General features: G+C 32.6%; 1 long non-coding RNA gene across 1 annotated transcript; it reads right to left on the reverse strand.

Annotated features, from left to right (window-relative positions):
- Positions 1-1,373: 1,373 nt before the first annotated feature.
- On the reverse strand, positions 1,374-13,605 carry LOC117684085 (uncharacterized). Its single transcript, XR_004597952.2, has 4 exons — positions 13,454-13,605; positions 6,392-6,675; positions 5,915-6,051; positions 1,374-4,945 (listed from the first exon to the last, which is right to left on the reverse strand). It is a non-coding gene; the product is annotated as an uncharacterized lncRNA (long non-coding RNA).
- Between the last annotated feature and the right edge of the window lie 2,027 nt (positions 13,606-15,632).

Consider the following 15,632-nt stretch of genomic DNA (forward strand, 5'->3'; position numbering starts at 1 on the left):
TAATTCCCAAATATCTCTGCTTTAAATTACGACTAGTTTGTAAAATAACGATAGAAAAACAAAAAGATAATTCAAAGCATCACCTTTCATGTCGGAATATTTTAATATATTGCTGAAAATTGAAAAATAATAATCCAAAAAGAGCTCCAAAGAGTGATATGTTTCTAAGTTAGGGGAGGTAACCTACTCAATGGTTGTGTATTTAGAACAATAGCATGCTTTATTTAATGCCAATCAACATTTAAATTATGGAGGATGTAGAGAAGGGTAGAACGAGACTTAATCTTAGAAAACCAGAGATTAGACTGTAAAAATTAAGTGGTTAAAGTAATAAACGCCCTTATGAAAGTTCTCAAACAACTTGCTATAACAGTATGGATTTTAATGAATGGAATCTGACAGAAAAGTTACGAAATTCCAGTGAAATTATTTGACTCATTACAAAGCTGCGTAGGATGGAAGTTTCTCTCTCGATAATTTTGAATTCTAGAAGATAGTGCTTCATTTTAGACGACAGACTCCCTTCTACTGTATTTCAAATGACGATGGTTTGTCAACAAAGTCCGACAACTCTTACAGTTCTTAACACATATAAGAAGGAATAAAAACGAACAATTTTTTGTAAATCCGAAAAAAATCTATAGATTCTTCATGATGAATTATATTCCTTATTTGGAATTTAAATGAGAATAAAAGTCTTTGATTTTAGATATATGATATAAACAACATCACACTGTTGATTTGATCTCGTCCCTGGTATCAGCCCTCGGATGGTGTCAGCCCGCGCCCTTCGGGCTTGGGCCGATACCAACCGCTCGGGCTGATACCAGGACCGAGATCAAAACAACAGTGTGATATCCTCTATTTATCTACAGGTCTGAATCTCACGGTCTGGAAAAAATGATGGACGACCTGAAGGTTATAGTTCAATTCACGGGACACAAAAAACGTGCGCTGATTTTGGACTGTTTATCCTATTTCCACGCAAATTTGGTGAAAATAATTAGTTTCATTAAATTTTTCAGACAATTTACTACTCATGTCGTTGCTTTACTTGCCTCAGACTCCTTTAAACACGTTAACCCACCTTGGAAAATGAAATATGTTAAACACGTGAAGATCGAGAGACACCATTTCTATATTTAAACAATCTACACTACTTCTTTTTATGGAGCTGGTGGTGCTAGGTTAAATATAATCAGATGCAAGTAAAGTGACGATATCTGTAGTTAAGTGACCAAGAGATTTTTTTTTCGAATCAAACATTTGTACAGAATGTGTTGGAAATTTTTTTAACTTTTTAACATGATTGTACTGAACTGTAGCTTCCAGGTGATCTATCCGGGTTTTTTTTAGACTGGGAGCTCGAGCTACATACCTGCAATTATCCCACCCTTTATTTCAACATTTAGGATCACCTTTTTCTGTGTACCTCGCATCTTTTTCTCTTTTTCATTGCTAATCTGTAATCTGAACTATGACTTTTTTTATTTATTTGACGTCACAATACATTTAAGCGGTGGACATATGCCAGTTTTGAGATGGGAAAATTGTAGTGTAAAGCTGGATAAAGTTCTTAAACGAAAATAAATACGAGTTTTATATTCAAATATACAGTAAAAAGAAACAAAAGATGAAAAATCTGAATCACTTCCAAATCAACCCTCGACTAATAACAGCCCTATGGCCTTCGGCCGATAGTCTCAGATAAATGGGCGTGTATTACAGATTTTGCCATGCATTATCTATCTATCTTAACTAGCATTAATATTGAGAAACGTTTGATCCACAGGATGTTGGCATCTGGGTCGTTGTTTTGGGTGCGGCATAAAAGCACCACCCTCTACCCATCCATCACCGTGTTATTCGGTGTTATCAGCAGAGTCCAAGATGTTCCTACACGTGGAGAGATATTGAACAGTTGATTTTTATGATGTCGATGATACATTTTTATCTCTTTTGATACAATATTCAAAAAATGAGTTATAAGGAAGTTAAAGATCTTAAAATTTTAGCTAAGTAAACAAAGCTTTTGTTCACAGTTTAAAGGTAAAAATTCCAGTTTTAGACCTAAAATGGATGGGTTAATCTTTAAAAACTGATTCTTTATGCTTAAAATGAATAAGATTATGTTTAAAATGAATAAGAGAATAGGCAAATCAGGTTAAAAAGATTTTTTACTGGTATATTGAACATATGTAAACAAAACAAAAGGGCACGAGCCTTGTTTACATGACAAAGAATTGAGACCCTTATATCTTGCTTTTAACTCTACGACTGACTCACAAATTTTATTTGATCATTAGAAATGCATTTATTAAGCATTGTACATTATAAAAACAGAAAAATAGAATTTGACCAAAATCGTGACCATGCCCCTTAAATTTTTTATATATGATGTATTAAGCCAAGACGTAATATTAAGTTAATTAAATACTGGTATTTGATAGCCTTAAAGTCATTTTATAGCGCGAAAACCGAATCAAACCAGTTTATATTATAATTGAATTAATTTGGGCTATTACTGATTTTATTCCCTAATTGACATACTGCCCTTTGTTTTTGGTTTTTTTGGCAATTCACAGACATAAACAAACACCCACACAAAAATAGCTGAATAATGTCACGACTTCATGACGATCAAAAGTATAATGTCAAGGACAAGGTCATACACGATAAAAAGGACTTTTCCTTGCGATCGTCCAGCGATGGTCTCAAATTCTGTAGAAGTTTGGAGGAAGGTTTTATTCAAGTTCGATCAAAACCTTTTTAACGATTCGGAGTCACTCAAAGGGGACCGCATAATGCTCCAAATGTGGCAGTATTATATACTTCAGGACAAATTGGTTCACCTATGAATGAAAGAAAATGCTTAAAACTTAGTTAATTTATAGTGAGTCAAACAAGCATAGTAAAGTACATTTTACATTCACTTAAATGTGTTTATAAATATCCGGCTACACCCACATATCAAAGTACAAGAGGGCCACTTATATATGTAAATGTCTACACTCCAAACATGAGCAAAGTACATAATGTAGTATAAATTAAATGTTTTGAAGAATAATAAAACAATTATTATTTTGACAGAATTTGACAGGTATTTTCTGAATTCAATCACTATTAAAAAAACTTTGAACATTTATTGTATATTTTTAAAAAGTTCTCTGACCCGAAATGTGTGTCAATATGATGCATGATGAACTCCTCTTCCACTTTCCGCCATAATGCCACCAGTAACCTTGTCCTGGGCATCTTCTGAAAAGTTTCTTCCATCGAAACTAAAATCGCGGATTCAAGAATCGAATTGGCGCATTTTATGTATTAAAAGTGTGGCGCATCCTAATATTTATATATAATGCAAATAATTTTCTGATAAACCATATTCACAATTTATATAATTATAATGTTTTGACATAATTATATCATTCCAAGTTTTCATTTTGATACAAACTCCCACTGACTTGGATCTGACATAGCGTGTCAATCACTTTATTCTCATTTTTGTTTATAATTCAGGGTAGTTTATCTAAAATGATCGAGAGTTGATTTGAATTATATTTTTATATTATAGTAAAATTCGGTTATAACAAATTTCTAGGAATCATTAGATTAACTTCGATAAATACGTAAATCGTTATATCCGTATAACAAATTCGTAATAACTATAGCGAGTTCGCTACCCCCATTTTTTTCACATGACTATCATTTGTGTTTATCGGAGTGATAAATATAAATGCATTCTTTGGAAACCTATATCAATCGGAGTGTTTTATTGAACAATTTTAAACAATACTTTTTATTAATATAGCATACTTTTAACACTATAAATAAATTCGTTGAAAAACATCAGTTCGCTCTATCAGTTAATTCATTGTCAGATGTAAGCAGTGTCTCAGGTGTAGTGATTTTGTAATTAAATGGCAAAATAACTTATTTATAATTATGGATACTCACATGTATATATAGTTTGCTGCGAGTTGATTGGAAAAAAAATCCCTTGACAGCCAACCAAAATCCTAACAAAATTTCTCGCTAACTTAACAAAGGGTTTTTAGGAGAGTGGTTTTGTTAAAAAAAGAATGTGTAATATAGTATGTGAACAATATAATTATCAAGAAATCAACACCCTTTAAAAACTAAGGTGTGTGAGGGCATTTTTTAAATTATGTTTACCAAGTATGGATAACTCTTGCATTGTTAATCCAAGGATGATAACTCTACATTTCCTGCACTAGGAGCATGCATGCTAATTTCCTTATATCTAATGTTCCTTGAATAGGTTGCAAAAAATTTACATGTATAAAATATATCTGATGTACATGTACTTTATATCTGCCTGATATCTATCTGATATTCATGTACTCATCGAAAGTTGACATATTTGATTAAACGACCAAGACAAATACGCCAAAAAAAAAAACCATTTACTTGGTTTTGTATATATATGAGGGCAAATATCCGAATCATTATTGTCTGCTGTCTTGATATCTGTAAGAAAGCTAGAAAGATGAAATGTATTGTCTTTGTACTAAGGTCCAGAAATAAATATTTCTAGTGATTTTTATCAACAGACAAATATTTGTATTGTATTGTATTGTAGTGAACGATACATGTTTCCTCATACACACCCTCAATTTCTAACGTAGCTGGGAGCATTCATAGAATCTTTACTAATCTTAATAAAAAGGCAAAAATGTATCACACTGAATTATATATAATACACAACAAACATACATATCTGCAATCCGGCAGTGATAGTGGTAGAATTGGTGGTAGTTGGTGGTTCCGTGGTGGTCGTGGTTGTGGTAGAAGTGGTAGTCTGTTTGACTGTCAGCCTGACGTTCAATTTTTTTACCACGTCTGTGAACAGTAAACATGTGTATATGCCAGTGTCTTCGACTGTAGCACTCTCAATCACTAGTTTTGGACCATTACTTTTAATCTGAAAAGGAATATTGAGAGACACTTGCCGAGAGTGACATTTTGATATGTATACGAACTACACTCTTTTACATAATGGGGCTGGTGGTGCTATGTTTAAGATTATCAAAGGCAAATGACGATGTCTGTAGTAAAATGTCCACGACAATTTTTTTTTTCGAATCAAAAGTTTGTACAGAATGTGTTCGGAAGTGAGATTAATGAGTCCGAAGCTAGTGCAAATCCTAGTACGAGAAAATTTGCTCAACGTTTTTAACATTTACAGAACTGTAGCTCCCAGGGTTTTTTTTTTCAGACTGGGAGCTACAAACCTGCAACTATCTCACCTTTTTTTCAACATTTAGGATACCTTAATGTGTGCCTCAGATCTTTTTCTCTTTTTCAATGCTAATCTGCAGCTTGAACTATGACTTCATAGAATGAAAATTTTAATATATTTGACGTCACAATACATTTAAGCGTTGAACATAAGCCAGTATCAAGATGAGAAAATTATAGCGTTAAGCTGGATAAAGTTTTTCACACGAAAAAAGAACGAGTTATATATTCAAATATATAATAAAACAACAATACATGAGAAAATCTGAATCATTTCCAAATCAACCCTCGAATAATATCATCCCTCTGGCCTTCTATCTATCTATCTATCTAATCCATCCATTAATCATCTATCTATCTATCTATCTAAATATCTATCTATCTATCTATCTATCTATCTATCTATCTATCTATCTATCTATCTATCATCTATCTATCTATCTACCTATCTATCTAAATATCTATCTATCTATCTATCTATCTATCTATCTATCTATCTATCTATCTATCTATCTACCTATCTATCTATCTATCTATCTATCATCTATCTATCTATCTATCTATCTATCTATCTATCTATCTATCCATCTATCTATTTATCTATCTATCGCTACACTAGCGTAAATTAAACATTTCATTAACTGTCAATTACCCTGATCATGTCTGAGTCATATGTGACCCACTGGAAGGTTGCATCTGTGTCGTTGTTTGGAATGCGGCATATGACCACCACCCTCTGCCCCTCCACCACCGTGATATCCTGTGTTTTCACCACAGACCAAGTTGTTCCTACACGTGGAGAGACACTGAACAGTTGATTTTTATGATATGGAATATCAATTATTATCTCTTTCAAAACAATATCCAACGACAGAGAGATGAACAGATGATTTCTCTTTCAACTGATACACTATACTTAATGGGAGGCTTAGTGGTCAACAAAATATCCATCAGATATTCCTTAATATCTAAGATATAATTTTTAAAGTTATGAATTATCATGAAGAAAAACAACTAGTATTTGATAGCTCAAAAATCATTTTATAAAGCGAAAACCGAATTAACCCAGTTCATACTTGAGTGAATGAATTGGGTTGTTATTGATTCATTCCTCAATTTATATACTTACCTTTGTTTTTCTTTTGGCAATTCACAGACATAAGCAAAAAAACATCCAGAAATAGCAGAATACATGAAATGTCACAAAACGACTTCATGACGATCAAATCTATGTCAACGACAATGTCATACAAGATGCAAAGGACTTTTCATGAGCAATCCTCCAGTGATGGTTTCACAGTCTGTAGGAATTTGGAGGAAGGTTTTACTCAAATCCGATCAAAACTTTCCTGAGAAATCGGCTTATTTCTCTAAATGTGGCAGTACCATATACTTCAAGACAATTCTGTGCACCTAGGAATAATAATCAAATTACTGAGAGTACTAAAAGACAGGGTCTTGAAAGTTTGAATTTGTAATTGTACTTGTAATTTCCTCGAATATGCTTCCAAAAATTATGAGTTTAAATTAGTTACTTCCATCTATGTTAATTCAGCTTTTTTGCAATTGTCTGATACTTTGTACTTTGCCTAAATTTTACTCAATCCCGGCCTTCATAATTGTAGAAAATTGACACAACGGTATTTCATGTAAAATAAGACCCCAAGGAAATTTTTTTAAAAATTAATACTAACCGGGAAAATCAAAACAACTATATCAAGGAAGATAATTTAAATCATTAGATTTATTCTTTTTTGTGATACAAGAGAATATCCACAAGTCGGACGGTATCCGTTTTACAAGGTTTATGAAAACCTAAAAAACTTTCAAACTGCTGATTAAACAAACAAAGTTAATATTTGTATACCGATAACAAACACAGGCACCTGACGTTAGAAATATTTCTTTTTACAATAAGATTCCAAGTACTCTAACAATAAAAAGATTTTTCACGGTCGCCATTTTGATTTTTTAGACCGACTTATCTGACATGATTTTCTTGCAGCGATTCATGCAAAATTAATAGGTACAAATAAATCCGTTCGCCACTTACTACTTTTTGTGTAAACTCGAACATCACCTACACGAATTAAGATACAACCACTCCGTTCATAAAAAATCATTCTCCGAAAATCAGAGACATAAATAACAGAGATTGGCAACTCCGCAATTAGCGTGTAAATGTTACGGGACAAACCTTACTTTGGGCACTACAAGTGCAACAGGAATCTTTTATAAGTCATTAAATTTGAACCTGATATTGAACATGAACCTGTCAATATGTTTAAGCATGTTTTATTTATGAAACATCTACAAAAACTCTTTATCTAGATTGTAAATTACTTTTTTAAAACTTATTGACTTTTCACAAAGTAATGGTAATGGTAATGCATTACTTTACTCATGTAACATTAACATTTAACTTGGTTCTTCAATCGATAAGATTGTATATATTATTTGATGTATTGGTCACCCAAAACGTATAATCTACGTGTATATAGATTTTGCTTACAGTCCATTGTTCCAAATTTAAATCCAGTTTAATTAATTAAAGAGCCAACGAACGCGAAGACAAATTCAGACTTGTTTTTATTTTCTATGTACAAAATTCCTTCAGAGACGAACAGCAGTCATACCGCAAATAGACTGGAAGCCAATAAAACACCTATTTAATATGTAAGACATCTTTGTATAATCCGTCCTGATTTTAACTTTGGGTTGCGCATGAAGTTCGGTAGTACCGGTATTTAGGTGAAAGATTGTCAAAAAAAAATTCACAACTTTTCAAAAATGGCACATTGCGTTGGGGAACTTTACTTTCGATTCAACCTTCAACCTCTTCTATTGATTAATGACCTTGTACACCAACTGAATCGTCAACGGCGTTGTGCATTCAGTTACGTAACTCATTCTACATTTGAACCCAAGCAGAAATATTTTGATCAATAAAACTATTTGTTTATTTTCTAAATAAAATTTGGTTTATACACAGGACTTAAAAAGATTTAATGGGTGTTTTTATAATGTATATTCAGACGTTGCGCACGGTGTTGGTGTTAATTTCGGTAACGTAAAAAACGTCAAAAACGTCATTTTCACTTATAACGTAATGGTACATTTCATTAACCACAACATATAAATAAATTAAAAAATAAGACCTTTAAATTGATTTTTTCGACATGTAAGAGATTTTATATTTCAAAACTTCAAAACATAAATATTTGTAAGAAATATCACTGCTCAAAAGTATGCGATTCGCTCACAGCTTTCAATTCTTATTCTTAAATGAGTTTCCTCTGAAATTAGTCATATATTGTCAAGAATAGCTCTTGATTCAAAAATGATATACAAAACTCCTCCATTCCCGAGTCTGTTCTACCCTTGTTTGTTTCTTTTTTTCTTAATTAATGTTAATTCGTAGATTAGCAGTCAAAGATCCCGTTGAAATAATCAAAATACATGTTCATCGTCACATCACGTTTAACGTCATTGCGTCATTTTACATGTACCCATGACGTCTATATCTTATTCGTAAAAATAAATTAATTCGACCGGTTAAGTTCAGATATTTGTCATCAATTTTGTCTTTAAGTTATTATTCCTACATCTTATTATCATTTTTTTATACTTTTGCTACCTTCTTCACAAAAAAATTTGTAGGTATTTATAATTTTTACTAAAACTGTTTTTATGAAGAAAGAAAATCCGCACACATACTGCATGCCGTAACGTTTAAGTCCTTGCGTCATATTACGTACCCGTGACATATAATGTTGACATCATTTTATTTCTAAAAATCAATTATTTTTATTCGCAATGGTTGTATATTTGGCATCAAATTGTTCAGGAGATTTCTAACTTCGATTCATTTGTGAATTTTCTGCGCGACTTTTTAAAAGAAGTGTCTAAGTTACTTTCTCTTTTCATTGCTTGTGTAGTTTAATGTGTTTTTATGAAAGTGTGACATTTCATGTTGACATTTCAAAATGCTTCTATTAAGAAAATTTGCGGACACATTTGCTTCTTTTTAATGGCTATACAACCTATGAAAATGCACATTCTAAAATGATTTCTATTATTATGAAATATAGCCAACATTTTTTTTTTAATGGGTATGATACTTGTAATCGCCATGCCACGCATAACGTTCGACTGTGAAATGTATCACTTGTGACACGTGTCTTGAATAAACTCCAGCATAACGATTTTTTTTTATCATTGAAAATTAAAATATTACAAAATATATATTACGAAAATTTCTCTTTTTTAAAATTTTTTAAAAAAGTCATATATTTAAAAAAAAACTTCAGTAGATCATTGCAAGTTCCTGAATCACAATTTCTATTTTGGTAATGAACTCATCTTGCCCTGGCCATTTTCGGGGATTTTTTACGCATCTACAACTTCATTCTGAGAATTCTTTGATCCCGCGTTGATTCCTGGCATTGATTACGTCAAAAACGTTATGACATATATCTGTTACATTATCAAAATAATTATTCCACCAAATTTTCCCTCCTAAAATGAAAGTTCACCGAGATAATGTAGTTTATTTGAAATATGTACCTAAAAAGTGTTACCTATCTACATGCCATTTCTAGTAAAATTTTCAGTTTTTAACACCGATTTATGAAATATAAAAAAAAATTCCTACATTTTATGACATGTTTTGTTGAAGTCCGCATTCATTCGAACAGATCGGTATATACAATTACATATGTCTAATTTTTTGTTTTTAAAAATAGTTAAATACTGTGCACGCACCCTGAAAAGACATTTTAACACCAACACCGTGCGCGACGTCTTACTGAAATGCATGAAAACTTTCTGCACTATTTTCTTACGCGCAGACTCAATCCATGTGTTCTTTGCGTGCCTTCCGGTTTGAGGCTTCGGCTGACAGTAATACCAATAGACGGGGTCACGTGACCCCGTCTAAAAAATGGTTTAAATTTAGTTAATTTATAGCTGAGTCAAGCAGGCAAAGTAAAGTAAAATTTACATTCAGTTGAATGTTTTTAAAAAGATCTGGCTACATCCTGATATCAAAGTAAGTATGAACCACTTCGGTAAATGTTAAAACTCCAAATATAAGTAAAATACATTACGTACTGTACATTAAATAGTTCGTTAAATGACAAAGAGTTGGTTATATCTGGGTAAAGGCCCCAAGAGAAGGGAAGTGGTAGAGAAACCAAATGGTGCATTGCTGGTTAAGGTCAGACGACACGTTCCTCAATTTTAGATAACTTTTTCCAGGAATTTGTTAATGGTTTACTACTACTTTGACAAGCTTTCTTGCAAAAAATTAGGGTACCTTACCAGGCATTTCTGCAAAATACTAGAGTATGCAATTTCCTTTATAATCTTCTTGAAAATACACTTGAATTGCTGATATAAAATAAATACATCTACAGCACAGCAAAATTCACTAAATTAGAACTATATCTCCGCCGGGGCGGGGCTTTGAACTCACGACCTCTAGAACCTCTACGCTTTTGGCAGAGAGCGGCCACGGTTCTAACCACTCGACCAAGTACACACATAACCAATTTGAAGTAAATTTTGATCATTTTTAAAGGAATTATAAAATTAATAATTTTTATTGGAACTCTTTATTACGAGGAGATACAAAAAAGATTCTCGAGGAACGTGTCGTCTGACCTTAAAATGATTTTTTAATATATAGTCAGGCACGAAGCATCGGGAGGGGGGGGGGCAATTTTTTTTTTTTTTTTTGCTTGTCAAGAATTTTTGATGAGTCTGGGGAGTGTGCACCCCCCCCCACTTTCAAAAACGATGCTACGTGCCTGATAGTGCAATGACCTGAATTGTATGGAGGGTAATCGTGTTACGGTATGGAGTGTAAGACTGTAAACCTGTAAATCCAAATATGCGATCGTGTTGGTGTGTGAGTCTGAGTATGAATGAGTGTAATTTTGATCGTATAACCTATAAAACTCGGGCATAAATACTTTAGAGTTGACCCCGCAAGCCTTCAATCTAATTTTTGTTATACAGATGATTGCAGCTGTAAAATGCTGTTTGTTATTTGCATGTGACCTGCCACTATAATACACACTTCCCATTTGTAGCCTCTGCATTCTGAAATTGCATGGCTGACATGTTACAAATCGACAATTGTAAAGTCTGCAAGTCTGTCGAATTTTGACATGACCATATATGGAAACAGTGACGTCACTGATAGAAAAGGCTAGCTGCAGGTAAAGGCATGCCCTAATCGCCGAAATAGGGACAGAATAAATTTTAAAAAATATATATCAGATAGGCCTAGTATAATCATATTTTTTCTGGATAACAACATTTCTTAGGAAGTTTTATTTTTCGGGTAAAAATTATGAGCTTGGTGTATATTTTCTCAAGAGAATGTATAAAAGATGCCAGTGAAGAATTAGATCGGCTTCAGATATCTTCTTAGAACTGGAAAAATTACTTTAAATGACTTTTCTAAATATACATGTATATAGATATACACTCATTTTTATTAGAGCACATGCTACAAATTGATTTAGTGTAGAGCTTGGCTGAATAAAGAAAATATCCCCAAAAGCATACTTATCGCTACCACAAGGTTGGGACAAGACCCCCCCCCCACCCCCACCCCCATTCCGCGAAAAATTACACGGGGCGGCCATAATTAAATAACTCAGTTTGCAAAGTTATCAATAAGAAAAACAAACTATTTAAAGACATTGATTTTGAGATTTTGATTAATAAGAGACATTAGAAGTGACAACCCCCACCCCCCCCCCTTTTAAAATAAATAAACATTCCAAAGATAAAATTTACTGTCGTGAAATTAAAATGCGAATAAATTATTTTGAAAAGTGTTTCATTTTGCATTGTCGGCAAAATATAGGGGGAAAAGCTTATCATTGAGGAGATAATTGGCAATATTTTCTTTACTTTAAGCAATTATTACGGGATATATATGAGTATGACGTCCTGAATGTCTGTTCAATACAGATTCACTTACTGAAGTTGGATGATAAAAAATTTCCGGAGAGCTTTTATAATACAGCTTTACAGCCACTTGTGAACATGTACTGTTTACCATAAAGTAGCTACAGTAACTTAATTTTGTAAAATTATCGTCAATACAGTATATATTTTAAAATATTTTATAATTAAAACTCTACCAGTTCAAATACAATCAAATTCATTTGACCCGTCCCGCTCCTTAATTTCAGAAATCCAATTTCCTTAGAAAACATAATTACAAAAAATAAACATACATGTACTAGTATACCAATCTCAGAACGATGATCTGTTTAATTTCCGTCAGATTCAAATCTTTGATTTCAACCTATCAGATATGATGTCATTTCATCACTGTTCTTCAACTTTAAGCTTCCACCTAACTTACAACTCTGAGAAGCCTTAAGTTTTTATTTTGACATTTTTCCCTCTTTGTTTGAAACGCATCTTCATAGGCAGAAAAAAAGAGAAGGAAAAAAAGCATTCTTATCCACATGTTTTACATCTGTTTATTTATCACAGTGTCTTCATATTGGAATAGTAAATAAAAGTTTTTCAATAAATCATCAATGTTCTGTTCACCTTTAGCAAATACAGTCTTAACTTATATTTATTTGGAAATATTTGAACTATGAGATAGTTAAAGGTTTGAAATAGTTGGGTAAGATATAGAGAGAAAATATCAAAAGTGTTTGGACCTTTCAAATTAAAGAGACCTGAAGCTTAGGTTAATATTTAAAAACAAAACGTACAGGACAAACAAAAAATGTCATCCAAAAAAAAAATTAGGGAGGAACAGCCTCATGAAAACAATCATAATCACCATTTTATTAAAAGCAGAGTTTCAAATGAGGAAAGTTTCTAATTTTATGTCAGTTACTTAAGCATCGTCGGATACCCACGGGTGATCGCGTCTTTTACTTATCACCCGGTGATAAGTAAAAGACGCGATCACCCGTGGGTATCCGACGATGTTACTTAAGGTAAGCGGTGTCTATGAAACATTGCTGATTAAAATACTGAATTGAAAGTGCTAAAATCTATTGCTTCCAATCCTTATACTTACATTTGTGAACTAGATCTCCTTTTACTGCAAATCTGACATCATATATAAAAAAGATCACTTTATATACCACTTAAAATCTGAACAGTCCTTGAATAATTTACATGCGAGAAAACATATATATCTTACTTAAAGATGATTCATCCAGTTCAGGTCCAGCCCTACTCCCTTAGAATCCTATATATAAATCAATCAAATTTTAGCAAACAAAATCTTTTCAAAATCTTATCTTTTCCTTTATATTTATATGGAGCTCTTCTTTTAAAGGAGAATAATATTGTCTAAAATGGCAGCCACCCCCCCCCCCAGCCCTCTTAAGAACAAAGAAAGGATTCTTCAAAGAAGAGTGTTATCTAAAGGAAACAGGCTGATCATAATAACCAAGATCACAAGTGTATCTCTGTTGATGTTACATAACAACCAAGGAAGTTGAATCATGTGAAAACGCTTTGCATTAACTAGATATATCAGTGCCAACCATCTTGCTTGTAGAAAAGAAGATTCTTACTTCATGTAGATGTATTTACTTACTTAATTATGTTTTAATGGGGGGAGGGTGGCTATAAATTCAGTTAAATTCATGTAAATAAATGCTGAACAATTTTATTATGAGCTGATTCTCTACAGCAAGTGTAGGTATCATTGTAACTACGAAATATAAAGATTCAATAAGAATTATGAAAAAAATATAGAAATCCAAGTCTCAAATTTGTCACTTATAATTTTCGTTTACACCCTAATACATACTTCAATATACTTTTTTCAATTGCAAGATAGATAATAAGTCGAGTATTGAATTCATTAATCTAATAATTTGTTTATTTAGTCTGAATTTTCCTTGAATAAAATATCAGACTGTTTATAGGTCTCCCTTCATATTAACACATTTACTCTCTAGGTAGAACTCAGAGGTTCAATTATTCAAACAACTGAAATCCCCTGAGGAAAATACGGAAGTACTCGTATATTATAAAAGAAAAAGTAGAACAAGAAAGTAGAACATGCATTCAAGCTGACAGAGGTTAGGTAAAAGAATAGAATGGTCGTCAGAGAAATTTTATCATCGTTTTAACTTTTAAAAAAAATTAAGTATTATTAAAATTATTGTTATATGCTTTAATCTTGTCTTTATTCGAAATATCGGACATTATTTCTCGACCTGATAATAAGCATAGTATTGTAAAGTGATTGTTTTTTTGGTTAAAATAAGAATTATCCTATAAAAAGCAACATTTTATTTGATTATCCGTTTGCTGTTAGGTTAATACGATGATTAAGCTACCCTAGAGGTACAATATTCACTGGGCCGAAGACGAGCAATAACAGCTATGATTGTTTTATTATATGATTCAGCCACGAATTGAGACTAACCTGTCGAGTTGAGTCATATCAAGCGAAGAATTTATATTAAAGCCAATTTGAAACACCCTATATAGCATGTGACCATCTAATTCTCGTACAACGAAGAGAAAATCAAATGTAATATATTGACCTCCTAGGTCACATAAAGGTGAACGTCACACATATATTGCATGGCTTCGAGGGTGACAAACTAGAATATTTGCCCCGATGAGACAGGAAAGCCCTGGAGGGTTATGTCGCCTGATGCCGAAAGCCTTCATAACCCAACTTAACATAGTTTTGACTAGACTTGTAATAGCGTCTGAAAACACAAATTAACTGGTCTGATGTTCAAATTAAAAGCATCTGATTTCCAACGTCCCAAACAGAAAATTTGATTCTGGCGACAGGCCATGTGTGCTACGTAGCAAAATAAAGAACTGTCTTTCACTCCTCTAGATCTTTGATTAATATAAGTTCTAAGGCATTAAACCGTGATTAATGTATGAACTCCGCCCTCTTCCTCTAATTGCACAAAGGTCAGTCAAAAAATAAAGTTGAAACTTTTTTGAAGTTTACGCCTATTAAAAGTTTCTACATGTACGAGGTTCACTGTATATATGTCAAACCTTAACTCCCCAAAAAGTGTTGCGAATTATAAATCAGGATAATACGCAGTTAACCATTGGCAAATGTGAATCTTTTAAGATTCCAAAACTTTATAATTTAAGGTGGACTGCTAAGCGAAAATTTTACTTTATGTGTCTTTTTATAAAATAAAATCAATTTTTAGCAACTCCTGCCTTTTAATATTTTTAAACAGCGGAGAGTGATAGCAATATCATACATATTTAACAAACCTTCAAAACTTTATCAGCTGTATTAAGAAATATAATCCAATTACTGAGGCATGTTTGGTATGGGTTCCCACTGGTTTACACATAGCGTTTTATTTGGTTCCCCGCCG

Source organism: Magallana gigas, chromosome 10 (assembly GCF_963853765.1).
Source record: "Magallana gigas chromosome 10, xbMagGiga1.1, whole genome shotgun sequence".
Lineage (NCBI taxonomy): Eukaryota > Metazoa > Mollusca > Bivalvia > Ostreida > Ostreidae > Magallana > Magallana gigas.